Source organism: Martes martes, assembly GCF_963455335.1.
Source record: "Martes martes genome assembly, chromosome: 5".
Taxonomy (NCBI): Eukaryota; Metazoa; Chordata; class Mammalia; order Carnivora; family Mustelidae; genus Martes; species Martes martes.
The window spans coordinates 18,064,856-18,084,503 of record NC_137892.1 but is presented as its reverse complement, the minus strand read 5'-3'; positions in this window follow the sequence as shown (position 1 = coordinate 18,084,503).

Genomic DNA, 19,648 nt, shown 5'->3' with positions numbered 1-19,648 from the left:
TTGTATGCTTTCAAAAATTTTAAATGCATGTTCACAGACGCTAACTATCAAAGCAAGTAATCTCCCTGAGACTGGAACATCAGAAAAATGTACCAAAATTGTGAATCTGAAGTCATCACCTGTGAATATCATAGAGATTAAGCAAAAACATCATGACATGTGAATACCAGGAAAAGGAACAGCAAAGGCTGAGAAAACCACTGAACAGTAGCTCAAATTGGCACCAATGCCTTCCATTTTGATCACATCTCTACATGAAGCTAAGAGTCTGATCGAAGTAGCAGAAGTGTGAAAAAGAAGTTCCACAGGGTCACAGGGCCCTAGAAGCCACTTAAGTTAAGGCCTGACCTCATTAAACCAAGGCTAAATACCTAACCTAACTGCAGTTTTACTCCCCTGGGCATGTATACTTTAACCAGTCAGCCTAGGAATTTTCAGGTCAGCACTAGGAAATTTTCTAATAGACCCTTTTCCTTCTCCTTAGGAAAGTGATCTTGACTAAAACAGTGCATTTTTTGCTAATCCTTAGGAAAGTGATCTTGACCAGAACAGTACGTTCTTTGCTAATGATTTTTCTTTTTTTCTTCTTCTCTTCCTTTAAAAAAGTTTTGGTTTTTTTTGTTTTTTGGGTTTTTTTTTTTTTTCCCTACAGGACAATGGAGCTCTTTTCTATTTGCTAGATAAGATGTTGCCTAACTCATGAGTCATTAAACAAAAAAAGAATCAGCTCTTTAAAATTCTCAGTTGAATTTTGTTTTTTAATAGATAATATATGCATTGTCTCCCCAGGGAAAGGTAGTTAGGCATGAGGTATGGTGGGGGCAGGGGTGTCTGATCAGGAAGCTCTCAGGGAAAGACCCTATCCACTGACAGCCATGACATTCACATGATCCTTCTGCAGTTCACAGGCATAAAGTCTGTTCTCCAACTGCCCTCTGAAAAATGCCCCAAAGAGTTAAATTCTCTAACTGGCTTACAGTCATCCACCAGAGATCCTGCCCCTCAGACTTTCAAGCCCACAGCACCCAAAATCAAGCATCCAGGCTCTCCCAACCTCAGGCCTACAAAGCTATAATTCTATTTTTAGATCTGTACTCAATCCACGGTGGTTTCTTGCTTACCAGCTCCTGGAGGAAAAGAGACTTCTGGTGTCAGAATTGAGTCTAAATGTGTCCCCAGCCAGCTCAGAAAATGCTGAGCCTGGTTGAAGTTCTCCCCGCAGCCTACAACAGGAACACTCCCCTGCTCAGACTGCCCTTGCACTGGAACAGGTCCCGCGTGCTGGTGTGGTCACTGCAGAGAGAAAGAGCTGACGGTCACCCCAAATGTCTACACTGCCTGTGAGGAGCTGGCAGGACTTAAATCATCTCTGGTCTCTACTCCACCCTCATGGGAGTCTGACCAGTAGTCAAGCAGCAGCCATCAGATTGCAGAGTTCTGCATTTGCAAGAACAAAGAGTGAAACAAAGCTCTGAGGGCTCCTTTTCTGGGAAACACAGCCATTGTCAGGAAGGGAAAGTGAAAGCCACCATAGTCATTGATATGGTGTGTTTTTTGGCATAAGAGTGGGAGGAGGGCATAAGATCCCAGGCAGGAGGCTGCTCAGTGACATTTGAGAGATCACACTAAACAAGCGTCAGGCTCCAGGCCAGTCAGAATCTGAATCTAGAATCAAAGAACACAGGCCTGAGTCCTGGAAAAATGACATTGTTATTTTCCCCTTGTTATCCTTGGACAGCCCATACTTTGCGGGGAGTGAAGTCTAGTAAAGAGGGTATTTAGTCCTTGTCCCTGGTTCCTGGCATGGAGCTTCAGAATTCTGGGAATCTCTTGAGTGATAGGACCTGACTTTGTTGTGCCAAAGAAGTGATTCCAGGCAGGATCCTAGATAGCTTCATGTCAGTGGCTGGTCACTAGAAAGACCAACCATGTGAATAGAGGGTGGGGTCTTTGGTCCAGTTGGATCCCTGGGGGGAGAGTGGGGGGGGGTTGGAGATTGTGTTTAATCAAGTAGCCAAAGATTTGATCAATCATGTCTATGTAATAAAATCCCCATAAAAATCTAGACACCAATGCCCAAGTGGGCTTTTTAGTTGATATTTACATTGTTGTTCTGGGAGGATGGTATACCCTGATTCCATGGGGAGAGGCATGGAAGCTGTGTCCTCCCTCCCAGACCTCACCCTATGTGTATCCTTATATCCCAAATACAATGAAATTATATTTATACATAAAAAGCTTTCCTGACTCCTGTGAATCATTCTAATCAATTATCAAGCCTCAGGGGGTTACAGGAACCCTCACATTTGTACACATTCAGCTGGAGGTCCAGGTGACCTAGGGAATCTCCCCAAGTGCAACTGGTGTCTGAAGTGATGGTAGTCTTCCCAAGGACTAAACTCTTAAATCCAGAGTCTTTGTTAACTCTGGATGGCTAGTATAGGAATTAATAGACATTATACCCAGTTGGGGTGGAAAGAGAATGGAGCAGCCCTGTGTCATTGGTAGCCATATTCTGCATTCACTTGGTTTTATTTATTTTTCGAGTAGAAATCCTCTATATAGTTTACAATTCAAGAGGTGTAAGATGTATACAATAATATGTCCCTCCACACAAAATAGGCAATCATCAAGTGTCTGTACTAGAGGGACCATATCATCCTTACAGGTCCATTTTTGAACCTATGAACCAATATGCACCCCTATTTCCTCCTTTTTACAAAAATGGCAGCATTCCGTATACGACACCCTTCACCATGAGTTCTTCATTTGCTATTTGGTAATTGTTCTAGATGAGCACACTCAAAGCTCCTCCTGTTAAAAATATTTTTATTAATGTCTTTTGAAACGGGTGTCTGTTTTACTGACAAGTAGTTGAAAGAATAAGACCTATGTGTACTATAGCTCAAAAAAGCTGTCATTTTTGGGCACCTAGGTGGCTCAGTTAGTTAAGCATCTGCCTTCGACTCAGATCATGATCTCAGGGTCCTGGGATTGAGCCCCAAGTAGGGCTTCCTGCTCGGCGGGGAGTCTGCTTCTCCCTCTCCCTTGACCCCCACTTGTGCTTGCTCTCTCTAGTGCTCTCTGTCTCTCTCTCTCAAATAAACAAATTATTAAAAAAAAAAAAAAACAGCTGTCTTTAGGATGTATACCCAGTAGTGCAATCGCTGGGTCATAAGGTAGCTCTATTTTCAGTTTTTTGAGGAACCTCCACACTGTTTTCCAGAGTGGTTGCACCAGCTTGCATTCCCACCAACAGTGTAGGAGGGTTTCCCTTTCTCCACATCCTCACCAACACTTGTTATTTCCTGTATTGTAAATTTTTGTCATTCTAACTGGTGTAAGGTGGTATCTTTTTTTTTTTTAAAGATTTCATTTATTTGACAGAGATCACAAGTATTGTAAATTTTTGTCATTCTAACTGGTGTAAGGTGGTATCTTTTTTTTTTTTTTAAGATTTCATTTATTTGACAGAGATCACAAGTAGGCAGAGAGGCAGGCAGAGAGAGAGAGAGAGAGAGGAAGGGAAGCAGGCTTCCCGCTGAGCAGAGAGCCCGACACAGGGCTCGATCCCAGGACCCTGAGATCATGACCTGAGCCGAAGGCAGAGGCTTTAACCCACTGAGCCACCCAGGTGCCCCTGTAAGGTGGTATCTTATTGTGGTTTTGTTTGTTTTTTGATGGGTCTAGCTAAGGGGTCATCAATTTTGTGGGCCTTTATAGTACCAGCTCCTGGTTTCAATGATTTGTGCTATTGGTTTTCCAATTTCTATTTCATTTATTTCTGCTCTAATCTTTCCTATTCTTTTCCTTCTATTGGCTTTAGACTTCATTTGTTGTTCCATTTCTAGCTCCTTTATGTGTAAATTTAGGTTTACTTGAGAATTTTCCTGCTTCTTGAGATAGACCTGTATAGCTCTAAACTTAATTTTCAGAACTGCTTTTGTGGCCTACCAAATATTTTGGATCATTGTGTATTTACTTTCATTTGTCTCCATGTATTTTTTGATTTCCTCTTTGTCTTTTGGTTGAACCTTTCATTGTATAGTAATATTAATTAACCTCCATGTACTTGTGCTCTTTCTGGAGTTTTTATGGTATGTCTTCAATTTTTTTTTAATTTTTAATTTTTTTCTTTTCAGTGTAACAAAATTTATATTACAACTTGTTGAGGTTTGTCTTGTGGCCTAATATGTGATTATTCTGGAGAATTTTTCATGCCAAAAACATGAAAAGAATGTGTATGCTGCTGTTTTATGAGAGAATATATCTGTTAGATTTGTCTGGTTCCCTGTGTCTTTCAAAGCTACTATTTTCTTGTTGATTTTGAGTTTTGATGATCTGTCCATTGTTGTAAATGGGGTGTTAAATTCACCTACTATTATTGTATTGCTATCAATTAATTCCTGTATGTTTGTTATTAGCTGCTTTATATATTTGGGTTCTCCAATGTAGATGTTAGGTACATAAATATTTACAGTTCTTATAACTTCTTGTTGGATTATTTTGTTTATGATAATGTAGCATCCTTGTTGGGACACTTGGGAGGCTCAGTCAGTTAAGCATGTGCCTTCAGCTCAGGTCATGTTCCCAGGGTCCTAGGATTGAGCCCCACATTGGGCTCCCTGCTCAGCAGGGAGTTTGCTTCTCCATCTTCTTCTGCCCATCTTTCTCTCTCACTTTCTTTCTTTCAAATCAATAAATAAAGTCTTTAAAAAAATAGCATCCTTCTTTGTCTCTTATTACATTTTTTTTTATTTAAAGTCTATTTTGTATGATATAAGTACTGTTACCCACCTTTCTTTTTGCATCCATTTCTATGATAAATGCTTCACCATCCTTTCACTTTCATCATGCATGTGTCTTTAGGTATGAAATGAGTTTCCCATAGACAGCATACAGATGAGTTTTGCTTCTCTATCCATCTGTCCCCCTTTATGTCTACTGATTGGAGCATTTAGTCAATTTATATTCAAAGTAGTTAGTGAAACCAGAAGCAAGTTCTTTTGGCACAAAATTCACAATATGTGCAGATTAAACAACATTCTCCTAAAGAACCAAAAAAATTAAACAACATTCTCCTAATGGGCCAAGAGGAATCAAAAGGTAAATAAAAAAGTATCTTGACACAAGCAAAATAGGGCACACAACATACCAAAATGTATAGATTACAGGAAAAGCAGTTCAAAGAGAGAAGTTTAGAGTAATAAATCCTTACATCTAGGAAAAAAAAAGGTAATATCTCAAATAAGTAACCTAACTTTACACTTCAAGAAATAGAACAGGAAGAGAAAACTAAGCCAAGAGCAAGCAGAAGGAAAAAGATCAATATCAAAACAGAAATAAAGGAATTAAAGACAAAAAAGTAATAGAAAATATTGATGAAACAAAGAGATAGTTTTTTAAAATGATAAACAAAATGGGCAAATCTTTAGCTAGCCAGAAGAAAAAAGAAAAGACACACAAAAATCAAATTGGAAAAGACTGATAAATGAAAATACAAAGGATCTTATATGTCAACAGATTGGATTACCTAGAAGAAATGCATAAATTCCTGGAAACATAGAGCTACTAAGACTGACCCAGGGACAATTTTTTTGGGGGGGGACAAATTTTTTAAAAGTTTAAATAGATAATGACGGAGATTGAATCAGTAATCAAGTCTCTCAATAAAAAATAACCCAGGACTAGTTTGCTTCACTGGTAATTCTACCAAACTTTGAAAGAAGAATTAATACCATTTCTTTTCAATCTCTTCCAAAGAATTGAATACCAGGAAACATACACAAACTTATTTTAAAAGACCAGCATTATTACCCTGGGACTAAAACCAGACAAAGACAGTAGAAGAAAGAAAAATTACAAGCCAAAATAACGAGCACAGATAATCAATTTTTTAAACAAAATGCTAACAAATCTAATTCAACAGCAAATCAAAAGGATCATACAATAATAACAAATGGGACATAACCCTGGGATGCAAGCATAATTTCACATGAACAAATCAATATATATAAGACACCACATAAGCCAAATAAGGGGTACAAATCATATGGGTACCTCTGTGGGGGCAAAAAAAAAAAAATTGAAGAAAATTAAATGCCTTTTCATGATAAAAGTGCTTAACAAATTGTGCACAGAAAGAAGGTAACTCAACATAATAAAAGCCACATAGGACAAACCCCCAGTTAACATAATATGCAACAGCAAAAATTAGAAATCTTTTCCTCTAAGTTTAGGAATGAGACAAGGATAACTACTCACACCAATTATACTCAAAATAGTACTGGAAGTTCTAGCCATAGCAATGAAATAAACCTACAAGCAAAAATATAGGAAAGGCATCCAAAACATAAAGAAAGAAGTAAACCCTGAAGATCCCACCAAAAACTTTTAGAAATAATAAATAAATTTAGTAAAGTTTGAAGAGATAAAATGATTATACAAAAACTCTTTGCATTTCTGTACACTAAAAATCAACTAGCTGAAATACAAATTTAGAAAACAATCCCAGTTACAACTGCATTGAAAAATGAATAAAATACCATTCATAGAAAAATGGATGCAGAAGATGGGGCATATGTATATACCATGGATGGATAGCCATCTGGAGGAAGGGCAAGATGGAGGAGAAATAGGAGACCCTGTTTCAACCAGTCCCCTGAATTGAACTAAATATCTACCAGAACACTCTGAACACCCATGAAATCAGCCTGAGATGTAAGAGTATATACTTTTGGGTCTCTACTGGAGCAGAAGATCATCAGTGGAGAGGTCACTGGTGTGGGAACACTTGGACTGATATCGGAGGATAAACAGAAGGGGGAGGGAGCCACCAGAAGCGACCCATTGAAAAGTAATACCCCCAATACGAAAGTGCCCTGTGCTTGGGGACCAGCATTAATTTGGAGTCTAATTAAAAGCACCCAAAAAGAGCAAATGGGCCTTAAGGGGTAATTGGTGGAATCGGGCAGCCACAGACATGGACATAAACCCACAGTCCCAGGGTGGCCACAGCCGATGCCCACCCATATCTGAGAAAGCCTGGCAGGGGCTCCAGTTCGTAGCCCCTGAGCCCATGGCTTTCCACTGCTTGCACCACCATTCAGACTGCATGCACCCCTGCCCACACCTGAGAGAGCCTGGCTCAGGCGCCTGCCAGAGGTCCCTGAATGGGGAGCCTTCTGTGACCTGCACCAGTGCTGGGTCGTGGGCATGGACCCCAGATAGCAGTCCCGGCAACGGCAGCTGCCAGTATTAAGTTCACTCAGACCAATATTGCTTGCAGTTTTAGTGGCACTGGGGTGCAGAGACAAGCGGGGGTCACGGGTGACCACTGACACAGTGGCTGGGAGTGCACACCACATGTGGGAGGCTGTGGTGTTCAGCGGAGTTTGCAGAGGGGGAGTCTGTGTGTTCTAGACCATTCAGAGAGGAGGAGACTGAGGCTTCTCTCTGAGGCCAAGGACTGGGTGCAGTTTACTTTGCACTAACTCTCTGAAAAGCCACATAAAGTCACCAAAGAACAAAAACTCCAGAAAACAAAAGCCTGAAAAACCGGTTTCCACAGAGTCCAGACTCTTGATGGGGGCAGGGCAACTCAGCCCAAGCGAGATTGAGTGAAAAACAACGTGGTAGGCCCCGTCCTCAGAAGACAAACCAAAAGAACAAGAGGACAACCACCACATTGTCCCCATAAAACTGTAAAACCCCAACATCAGGGGAAAACAGTTTATTAAGCCCCCAGTATGGCCCCAAAACCTGTGTATTTCAATAGCAAAAAAAAAAAAGAATCTGATTAAAAGATTCACAGAGGATCTGAAGAGATATTTTTCCAAAGAAGATTTGTACGGATGGTCTACAGGTACATAAAAAGATCCTCAACATCACCATTGTTCAGGAAAATGCAAATCAAAACCACAATGAAATACTGTCTCACACATTTTAGAATGACTACTATCAAAAAGACTAGAAATAATAGGCATCGGCAAGGATGTGGAGAAAAGGGAATTCTTGTGCAGTGTTGGCAGGAATGTGAATTGATGCAGCCACTATGGAAAACATATGACATTTCCTCAAAAATAGTAAAAATAGAACTAACATATGATACAGGAACTCCTGTTCTGGGTATTCAACCAAAGATAATGAAAAACATTAACTTAAAAAGGCACTTACACACCTCCATGTTCATTGCACCATTTTTACAATAGCCAAGATATTAAAACAATCTAAGTGTTCATCAATGGATCAATGGATAAAGAAATTGTGTATCTATATAGACATATATAGATATATAAAAATATATATAATTTGTGGTATATATAAATGCAGTATATATTTATGTGTGTATATGTGTACATACATATCTATATGTTTGTATGTATATATGTGTACATATATACACACATATATGTATGTATGTAGTAGAATACTATTCAGCTATAAAAAATAGTAACTGTCATTATTTGCAACACCATGGTTGGACCTTGGTTGCTTCAGCTAAGTGAAATAGGTCAGACAGAGAAAACAAAACAAAACAAAACAAAACCATGTGATCTCAAGTGATCTAAACAACAAAACAAAATATTTTTTTTTTAAAAAGCTCATGAGAACATTAGAGAACAGATTGGTGGTTGCTGCTGGGTGAGGCGTAAAATTGGTTGAAGGGGTAAAAGATATAATTAAGTCTATTTCTCACTTTGACTCTCTAGCTCTCATTTTTTCCCTTTGTTTTGTTTCTTAAATTCCACATGAGTGAAATCATGTAGTATTTGTCTTCCTCTGACATATTTTTTCTTAGCATGATACTCTCTAGCTCCATCCATGTCGTTACAAATGGCAAAATAATTCTTTTTATGGCTGGATAATATCCATTGTGAGTTAATTTCATAGTTTGGCTATTGTAGATATTACTGCTTTAAATATAGGTGATTATGTATCCCTTTGATTTAGTATTTTTGTATTCTGTGGGCAAATGCCTAGTAGTACAACTGCTGGGTTTATTTTTAACTTTTTGAGGAAACTCCATACTGTTTTGCACAGTGGTTGTACCAGTTTCCATTCCAACCAATAGTGCAGGAGGGTTCCCCTTTCCTGACATCCTCACCAACACCCACTGTTTCTTGTGTTGTTGATTTTAGCCATTCTGACAGGAGTGAGGTGATACCTCATTGTGGCTAGCGCTTCCAATTGATTTGTATTTCCCTGATGATGAATGATATTGAGCATCTTTTCACATATCAGTTGGCAATCTGTATTTCTTTTTTGGAAAAACTTCTATTCATGACTTCTGCCCATTTTTAATTAGATTATTGTTTTTTGAGTGTTCAGTTTGATAAGTTCTTTATAGATTTTGGGTATTAACCCTTAATGAAATAAGTTATTTGCAAATATCTTCTCCCATTCTATAGGTTGCTTTTCATTTTATTTTGTTGAAATCCCAAATGTTGATTTTTCTTTTGTTTCCTTTGACATATTTAGTAAGAAGTTGTTATGGCCAATGTTGAAGTGGTTATTGCCTGTGTTCTCATATAGAATTTCTATGGTTTCTTGTCTCACAATTAGGTCTTTCATCTATTTTGAGTTTATTTTTGTTTATGGCATAAGAAAACGGTCCAGTTTCTTTCTTCTGTATATTGCTAGTCTAGTTTTCCCAACCACGTTTTTTGAAGAGACTGTCTTTCCCATTAGCAGTTCTCTCCTGCTTTGTCAAAGATTAATTGACTACACAGTTGTGGGTTCACTTTTGTGTTTTCTATTCTGTGTCATTCACCTCCACATGTATTTTTGTGCCAGTACCATACTGTTTGGGGCATTACAGCTTTGTAATATAACTTGAAGTCCAGAATTGTGATGCCTCCTCCAGCTTTGCTTTTCTTTCTCAAGATTACTTTGGATATTTGGGATTTCTTCTAGTTCCATACAAATTTTAGAATTGTTTGTTGTCTCTTTGTGAAAAAAAAATGTTCATGGTATTTGATAGGGATTGCATAAAATGTGTCGATTGCTTTGAGTAGTATAGACATTTTAACAATATTTGTTCTTCTGGTCCCTAAGTATGGAATGTTTTCCCATTTCTTTGTGTCATCTTCAATTTCTTTCATCATTGTTTTATAGATTTTAGAGCACAGATTTTACTACTTTGGTTAGGTTATTCCTAGGTATCTTCTGGTTTTGGGTACAATTATAAATGGGATCAATTCCTTGATTTTTCTTTCTACTGCTTCATTATTGGTGGACAGAAATATAACAGATTTCTGTACATTGATTTTGTATCCTGCGGCTTTACTGAATTTGTGTATCAATTCTAATGATCTTTTGATGGAGTCTTTTGGGTTTTCTCTATAGAGCATCATGTCTTCTGCACACAGTGAAAGTTTTACTTCTTCCTTGTTGATTTGGATGCCTTTTGTTTTTCTTTTATGCTGTCTGATTGTTGTGGCTAGGACCTCCAATACTATGTAAATTAACTGGTTAGAGTGGACATCCCTGTTTTATTCCTGACTGTAGAGGAGAAGCCCTCCCCTCTGCCCCATTGAGAATGATATTAGCAGTGGGTTTTTTATATTTGGCCTTTATTTTTTTTTTTGCCTTTATTTTGTAGAGATATGTTTCCTCTACCCTTAGTTTGTTGAGAGTTTTTATCATGTATGGATGTTATACTTTGTTAAACACTTTTTCTTCAACTATTAAAAGGATTATTATCTTTTATCTTATCAATGTGGTGTATCACATTGATTGATTTGCAAATATTGAACCACACTTGGAACCCAGGAATAAATCCCAGTTGATCATGGTGAATGATTCTTTTAATTTACTTTTGGATTCCGTATGTTAGTATTCTACTGAAAATTTTTGCATCCATGTTCATCAAGGATATTGTCCTATAGTTCTCTTTTCTAGTAGAGTTTTTATCTGGTTTTGGTATAAAAGTAATGATGGCCTCACAAAATGAATTTGGGAGTTTTCTGTCCTTTTCTATTTTTTGGAATAGTTTGAGAAGAATAGGTATTAACCCTTCTTTAAATGTTTGGTAGAATTCACTTGTAAGCCCTCTGGCCCTGGACTTTTGTTTGTTGGGAAATTTTTTATTACTGGTTCAATTTTTTTGCAGGCTTTTGGTCTTCTCAAGTTGTCTATTTCTTTGTGTAAGCCTGATGATTCACAGACCTGTACCCTTGGGGCAAATAATACATTATATGTTAAAAAGAAATTTTTCTTTTTCTTTCTGTTTCAATTTTAGTAGTTTATACATTTCTAGGAATTTATCCATTTCTTCCAGTCTGTATAATTTTTTAGTGTATAGTTTTTCATAATCTCCTATAATTGTATTTGTGTGGTCCCAGTTGTTATTTCTCCTCTCTCATTTGATATTTTACTTATGTGGGTCCTTTTGCTTTTCTTTCTGATTAGTCTGGCTAGTGGTTTACCAACTTTATTAATTTTTTTTTTTCAAAGAACAAGCTCCTGGTTTCATTGGCTTGTTCTATTGTAGGGTTTTGGGGGGTTGTTGTTGTTGTTGTTGTTGTTTTAAAGATTTTATTTATTTATTTGACAGACGGAGATCACAAGTAGGCAGAGAAGCAGCCAGAGAGAGGAGGAAGCAGGCTCCCTGCTGAGCAGAGAGCCTGGTTTGTTTTGTTTTTGCTTTGTTTATTTGTTTTTAGTTTCTATGTAATTTATTTCTGTTCTAAATGTTTATTATTTCTCTTCCTTTGCTGGCTTTAGGCTTTGTTTATTGTCTTTTTCTAGCTCCTTTTAGGTATAATGTTTGGTTATTTATTTGAGATTTTTCTTGCTACTTGAGGTAAGCCTGTATTGCTATATACTTTCTTCTTAAGACTGCTTTTGCTGTATCTTAATTGTGGGACCATTGTGTTTTTATTTTAATTGTTTCTATGTATTTTAATTTGTTTTTTCTTTGTTTTCCTGGTTGTTCCACTCATTGTTTAGTAGTATTTGTTTAACCTTTATGTATTTGTGGTGTTTCTAAATTTTTTTTGTGGTTGACTTCAAATTTCCTAGTATTGTGGTCAAAAAAGATGAAAGATATAATTGTATTTTATTTGTTTGTATTTCTGAGGCCTGATTTGTGGCCTAACATGGGATCTATTCTGGAGGATGCCCCACGTGCCTTGAAAAGAACATGTATTCTGTTGTTTAGGATGGAATGTTCTGAATATATCTGTTAAGTCCATCTGGTCCAGTGTGTCATTCAAAGCAATTGTTTCATTTATTTATTTATTTATTTATTTATTTTTACTAAGTTCAATTAGCCAACATACAATACATCATTAGTTTTTGATATAGTGTTCAATGATGCATTAGTTGCATATAACACCCAGTGCTCATCAGATCCGTGCCCTCCTCAAAGTCATTGTTTCTTTGTTGATTTTCCTTTGAGTTGATCTGTCCATTGGTATAAGTGGGGGGTTAAAGTCCCCTAATATTATTGTATTATTATCAGTGAGTTCCTTATGTTTTTATTATTTTTTTATATATTTGGTTGCCCCCAAGTTTGGAGCATGAATATTTACAGTTGTTAGATTTTCTTGTTGGATTTTCCCTTGATTATGATATAGTGCCCTTCATCTCTTGTTATAGTCTTTGACTTAAAGTCTAGTTTATTCAATATAATCATTGCTATTCCAGCTTTCTCTTGATGTTCATTTGTATCATAAAAGTATTCCTCCATTCCCTCACTTTCAGTCTGTGGTGTCTTTAGGTTTAGAGTGAGTATCTTGTAGGCAACATATAAATGGGCCTTGTGTCTCTATCCATTGTGATACCCTTTATACCACAAGTTCTTTACCCATTCATTAACTGATGGGTACTTGAGCTGTTTCCAGCTCTTGGCTACTGTAAATAGTGGGGTGCTATAAATATAGGGGGGCATATATCCCTTTGAATTAGTATTTCTGTACTCTTGGGGTAAATTCCCAGTAGTGTGATTAGAGATAATAAAGTAGCTCTATTTTTCAATTTTTGAGAAACCTCCAAACTGTTTTCCACAATGGCCTCACCGGTTCGCATTCTTACATACAGCACAGGAGGGTTCCTTTTTCTCCACATCCTCAGAAACACTTTTTGTTTCTAGTGTTTTTTTATTTTAGACATTCTGACAGGTGTGAGGTGATATCTCATTGTAGTTTTGATTTATATTTCCCTGATGCTAAGTGATGATGAGCATCTTTTCATGTGTCTGTTGCTCATCTGGATGTGTTCTTTGGAGAAATGTCTGTTCATGTCTTCTGCACATTTTTTAATTAGGTTATTTATTTTATTGGATGTTGAGTTTTGTATTTTTTATGTATACATTGGATACTAGCCCTTTATCAAATATGTCATCTACAAATATCTTCTCACATTCCATAATTTGCCTTTTGTTTTGTTGATTATTTCCTTTGGTGTGGTGTAGAAACTTTTTATATTGATGTAGTCTCAGTAGTTTATTTTTGCTTTTGTTTCTCTTGCCTCAAGAGACATATCTTAAAAGAAGTTGCTACAACTAATTGTACTCATATGTGGAATTTGAGAAAGAACACAAACAAGCAAAGGGGAAAAGAGAGAGAGAGAGAGAGAGAAAGCACAACATGAGAGCAAGAAACAATTATGGAGAAGAATTGATGGTTACCAGAGAGGAAGAGGAATGGGTTAAATAAGTGATGGAGATTAAGGAATGTACTTTTGAAAACAAGCACAGGGTGATGTGAGTTACTATATTGAATTATTACATTGTATACCTTAGCTAATATAACACTGTATGTTAACTAACTGGAATTAAAATAAAGTCCTCATCTCAAGAAAAAAAATTTGTAACTGTATATGGAGAGCTATGACAACTAGACTTGTTTTAGTGATCATTTTGCCATATATACGAATATCAAATCATTATTGTTCACCTGGAACTAAAATAAACATATATATTAATTATACCTCAATTTAAAATACAAAATGAAGATATCCCCAAATATTTGGAAAATAAAAGACTTCTAAATATGCAAGAATCAAAGGAGGAAGTCACAAAGGAAATCAAAACTTATATTGACAAAAAAAACAAAAAAAAATTTTAAAAACCATATTGACTAATTAAAAATAAACATGCCACATATCAAAATTTATTATGAAACTAAAGTAGTGCTTAGAGGAACTTTATAACATTATGTGCCAAAATTACAAAAGAATAAAGACATAAAATCAGAAACCTACATTTCCACACTAAGTCTAGAGAGAAAAGAGTAGGTGAAAATGAAAAAAAAAGAAAGAAAGAAAGAAAGAAATAATAAAGATGAAAACAGAAATTAACTAAGTGAAAAACAAAAACAATGCAGAAAAGCAATAAAATGAAAAGTCAGCTGCTTGAAATGATCAATAAATTTGATAAACTTCTAGTCAGACTGAAAAAAACAGAGAGAAGGCAAAAATTATAATACAATAAATGAAATATGGGACATCAATACTGTTCCCATGGATATTAAAAGGATAATAAGGATGTAGACCCAAGTTTTTTTTTTTTGTGGTTTTTTTTTTTTTTTACATTTTCCCCCGATGCTTCAAAAGACATATTTCCAAAGAATTTGCTTTCTGTGTTCTTTTCTAGGATTTTGATGGTTTCCTGTCTCACATTTAGGTCTTTCATCCATTTCAAATTTATTTTTGTGTATGGTGTAAGAAAGCAGTCCTGTTTCATTCTCTTGCATGTTGCTGTCCAGTTTTCCCAACATCATTTGTTAAGACTTTTTCCCGTTGAATATTCTTTCCAGCTTTGTCAAAGATTGACCATATAGTTGTGGGTTCGTTTCTGGGTTTTCCATTCTGTTCCATTGATCTAAGTGTCTATTTGTGTTCCAGTACCACACTGTTTTGATTACTACACCTTTGTAATATAGCCCAAAGTCTGGAATTGTGATGCCTTCATTTTTTCTTTTCTTTTTCAAGATTGCTTTGGCTATTTGCAGTCTTTTGTGTTTCTATACAAATTTCTATACAAAATTTCTATACAAATTTTAGGATTGTGAAAAATGCTGTTGGTATTTTGATAGGAATTGCATTAAATGTGGATTGTTATGGGCTGTACAGACATTTTAACAATATTTGTTTTTCAGATCCATTAGCATGGAATGTCTTTCCTTTTCTTTGTGTCATCTTCAATTTCTTTCATCATTGTTTTATAGATTTCAGAGTACAGATTTTTCACCTCTTTGGTTAGGTTTATTCCTAAGTATTTTACTATTTTTGGTATAATTGTCAATGGGATTATTTTCTTAATTTCTCCTTCTACTACTTCATTATTAGTGTAACTAAATGCAACAGATTTCTGTACACTTGATTTTAACCCTGTGACTTCACTGAATTTGTTTATCAGTTCTAGTATTTCTTTGGTGGAGGCTTTTGGTTTACTCTATATAGTGTCATGTCATCTGCAAATCCTGACAGTTTTACATCTTCCCTACTAATTCAGAATGGCTAAAATAAATAATATAAGAATGAATAGGTGTTGGCAAAGATATGGGAAAAGGTGAACCCTCTTGCACTGTTGGTGGGAATGCAAACTTGTGGAGCCACTCTGGAAAACAGTATGGAGGTAACTCAAAAAGTGAAAAATAGATGTACCTTATCATCCAGCAATTGCATTACTGGGTCTTTACCCCCAAAATACAAAAACACTAATCCAAATCTTAGATCCAAGGAAACAATCTTAAAAGCAGTGAGGGGGAAGAGATTTCTTACGTACAGAGGGAGGAATATCAGAATAACATCATATATCAGAATATCATCCACAGAGATCTGGAAAACCAGAAAGGGCTGGCAAGACACATTCAGGATACTTAATGAGAAGAACATGCAACCAAGGATACTTTATCCAGCAAGGCTGTCATTCAGAATGGCTAGAGAGACAGGAGCTTCCAAGACTGGCAGAAACTGAAAAAATGTGTGACCACCAAGCCAGCCCTGTAAAAAATGTTAAGGGGGTCCTATTAAAAAGAAGAAAGACCCCAAGAGTAATATAGACCAGAAATTTACAGAGATAACCTATAGAAACAAGGACTTCACAGACAACATGATGGCCATAAAATCATATCTTTCAATAATCACTCTCAACATGAATGGCCTAAATGATCCCATGAAAAGGCACAAGGTTGCAGATGGTATAAAAAGACATGACCCATCCATATGCTGTCTGCAAGAGACTCGTTTTGAACTTAAAGATACATCCAGACTGAAAGTGAGGGAATGGAGAACAATTTTTCATGCCAATAGACTTCAAAAAAAAAGTTGGGATAGCAATTCTCATATCAGACAAATTAGATTTTAAACTAAAGAGTGTAGTAAGAGATACAGAAGGACACTATATCCTATTTAAAGGGTCTATTCAACAAGAAGATCTAACAATTGTAAACATCTATACCCCCAACATTGGAGAAGCCAACTACATAAGCCAAATGTTAACTAAAATATAGAAACATATTGATAATAATACTTTAATATAGGAGACCTTAATACTCCACTCTCAGCAATAGACAGATTATCTAAACAAAAGATCAATGAAGAAAGAAGAGCTTTGAATGACACATGGGACCAGAAGGACTTCATAGATATATACAGAACATTCCACCCTAAAACAACAGACCATTCATTCTTCTCAAGTGCTCATGGAAATTTCTCCAGAATAGACCACATACTGGGTCACAAATCAGGGCTCAGCTGATACCAAAAGACTGAGCTTATCCCCTGGATATTCTCAGACCACAATGATTTGAAACCGAAACTCAATCACAAGAAAAAATTTGGAAAGAATTAAAAAACTTGGAAGCTAAGGACCATACTGCTTAAGAATGTTTGGGTCAACCAGGAAATCAAAGAAGAACTTAAACAATTAAAGGAATCCAAATAAGAATAAAAAGACATTGGTCCAAAACCTATGGGATACGGCAAAGGTAGTCCTAAGGGAAATACATAGCTATCCCAAGCCTCACTCAAAAAAAAAAAAAAAAAAAAAAAAACCACAGAAAAATCCCAAATACACAAACTAACTTTACACCTTAAATAACTGAAGAAGGAACAACAAATAAAGCCTAAGCCAAGGAGGAGGAGAGAAATAATAAAGATTAGAGCAGAGACCAATGAATTAGAAACCAGAAATACAGTACAGCAGATCAATGAAACTAGAAGATGGTTTTTTGAAAGAATTAATTAGATTGATAAAACACTGGCCAGACTTGTCCAAAAGAAAAGAAAAAGGACCCAAATTAATAAATTATAAATGAAAGGGGAGAGATCAGGAAAAATACTAATGCAAAGGGGTAGTGCACTATGATGTTTATAGCAACATTATCTACATTAGCCAAATTATAGAAGCAGCCTAAGTTTCTACTGACTGATGAATAGCCAAAAAGATGAATGGATAATGTATAGACTATTATTAAGCCATAAAAAAGGATGAAATTTCACCATTTCTAATGACATGGATGGTGATACAGAGTATTTTGGTTAGTGAAATGAGCCAGCCAGAGAAAGACAAATACCATGCAATTTCACATTTGTGGAATTGAAGAAATAAAACAAAAGAGCAAAGGGAACAGAGAAAGAGATAAAAAGAGAGGCAAACCAAGAACACACTCTTAGCTGTAGAGAACAAACTGATAGTTCCCAGAAGGCAGGTAAGTGGGAGGACTGGTAAAGTAAGTGATGGGGATTCTAGAGTGCCCTTGTTTTGATGAGCACAAGGTGTTGTATGAAAGTGTTGAACTGCTGTGTTGCACATCTGAAACTAAAGTTATACTGTATATTCACTAATTGGAATTTAAATAAAAACTTGAAAAGAATACTAAAGCATAGTAAGAACTCTATGTTCACAAATTCAACAACTTAGACAAAATGAACTCATTTCTTGAAAGACACAAAGCACCAAAACTCATAGAAAAAGAGACAATATAAGAAGTTCTATGCCTATTAATTAAAATTCTTCCAAGAGAGAAAGAAAGAAAGAAAGAAAGAAAGAGAAAACCGCAAGCCCATATTTTTCACTAGTAAATTCTACCAAACATTTAAGAGAAATAATATTAAATTTACACAAGCTCTTCCAAAAGACGAAGGTACTCCTTTCATCTCATTTCATGAGGCCAGTACACTCCAATATTAAACCAAAGAAAATAAAACACAATTACTACAGTAGACTAAAGAAGCAACCTCATGGATATAAGAACAATACTCAACTGTTAGAAATGTAATTACAGCAACATGTGAAAAGGATGTTACATCACAATCAAGTGAGATTCACTCCAGGAATGCAAAGATCTTTGATTACTGGAAAAAGTCCAGTTACTGTAATTCATCGGATTAGCAGATGCAGTAAGAAATACCCTGTGACAATCTCAATAGATGCAGGAAAATATTTCAATAATACTATCCATTTACTGCAAAAAAAAAAAATTTCAGCAAACTAAGAATTAAACTTCCTTAACCTGATGAATACCATTCTTATTAACAAACAAACAAACCAAACAAACAAAAACCCCCTACATATAATATCATTCCTTTTTTTAAAAGGTTTTATTTATTTATTTGACAGATAGAGATCACAGGTAGGCAGAGAGAAAGGGGGATGCAGGCTCCCCACTGAGCAGAAAGCCCAGTGCAGGGCTCGATCCCAGGACCCTGGGATCATGACCTGAGCTGAAAGCAGAGGATTTAACCCACTGAGCCACCCAGGAGCCCCACTAATATCATTCTTAATCATGAAAGACTAAATGTTTTCTCCTAACACCAAGAAAGAGACAAGGATATCCTTTCTCACCATTGTATAATATATGCTACTTGAAATCTTAGTTTGTACAGTATGCTTTAAAAAAAAAAAAAGTATACTGGCCAACAGACACATGAAAAAGTGCTCCACATCACTCAGCATCAGGGAAATACAAATCAAAACCACAATGAGATATCACCTCACACCAGTCAGAATGGCTAAAATTAACAAGTCAGGAAATGACAGATGCTGGCAAGGATGCAGAGAAAGGGGAACCCTCCTACACTGCTGGTGGGAATGCAAGCTGGTGCAACCACTCTGGAAAACAGCATGGAGGTTCCTCAAAAAGTTGAAAATAGAACTACCCTATGACCCAGCAATTGCACTACTGGGTATTTACCCTAAAGATACAAACGTAGTGATCCAAAGGCGCATGTGCACCTGAATGTTTATAGCAGCAATGTCTACAATAGCCAAACTATGGAAAAAAACTAGATGTCCATCAACAGATGAATGGATAAAGAAGATGTGGTATATGTACACAATGGAATACTATGCAGCCATCAAAAAATGAAATCTTGCCATTTGCGATGACATGGATGGAACTGGAGGGTATCATGCTTAGTGAAATAAGTCAGTTGGAGAAAAACAACTATCATATGATCTCCCTGATATGAAGAAGTGGAGATGCAACATGGGGGGTTAGAGGGGTAGGAGAAGAACAAATGAAACAAGATGGGATCAGGAGGGAGACAAAGCATAAGTGACTCAATCTCACAAAACAAACTGAGGGTTGCTGGGGGGAGGGGGGTCGGGAGAGGGGGGTGGGGTTATGGACATTGGGGAGGGTATGTGCTATGGTAAGTGCTGTGAAGTGTGTAAACCTGGCAATTCACAGACCTG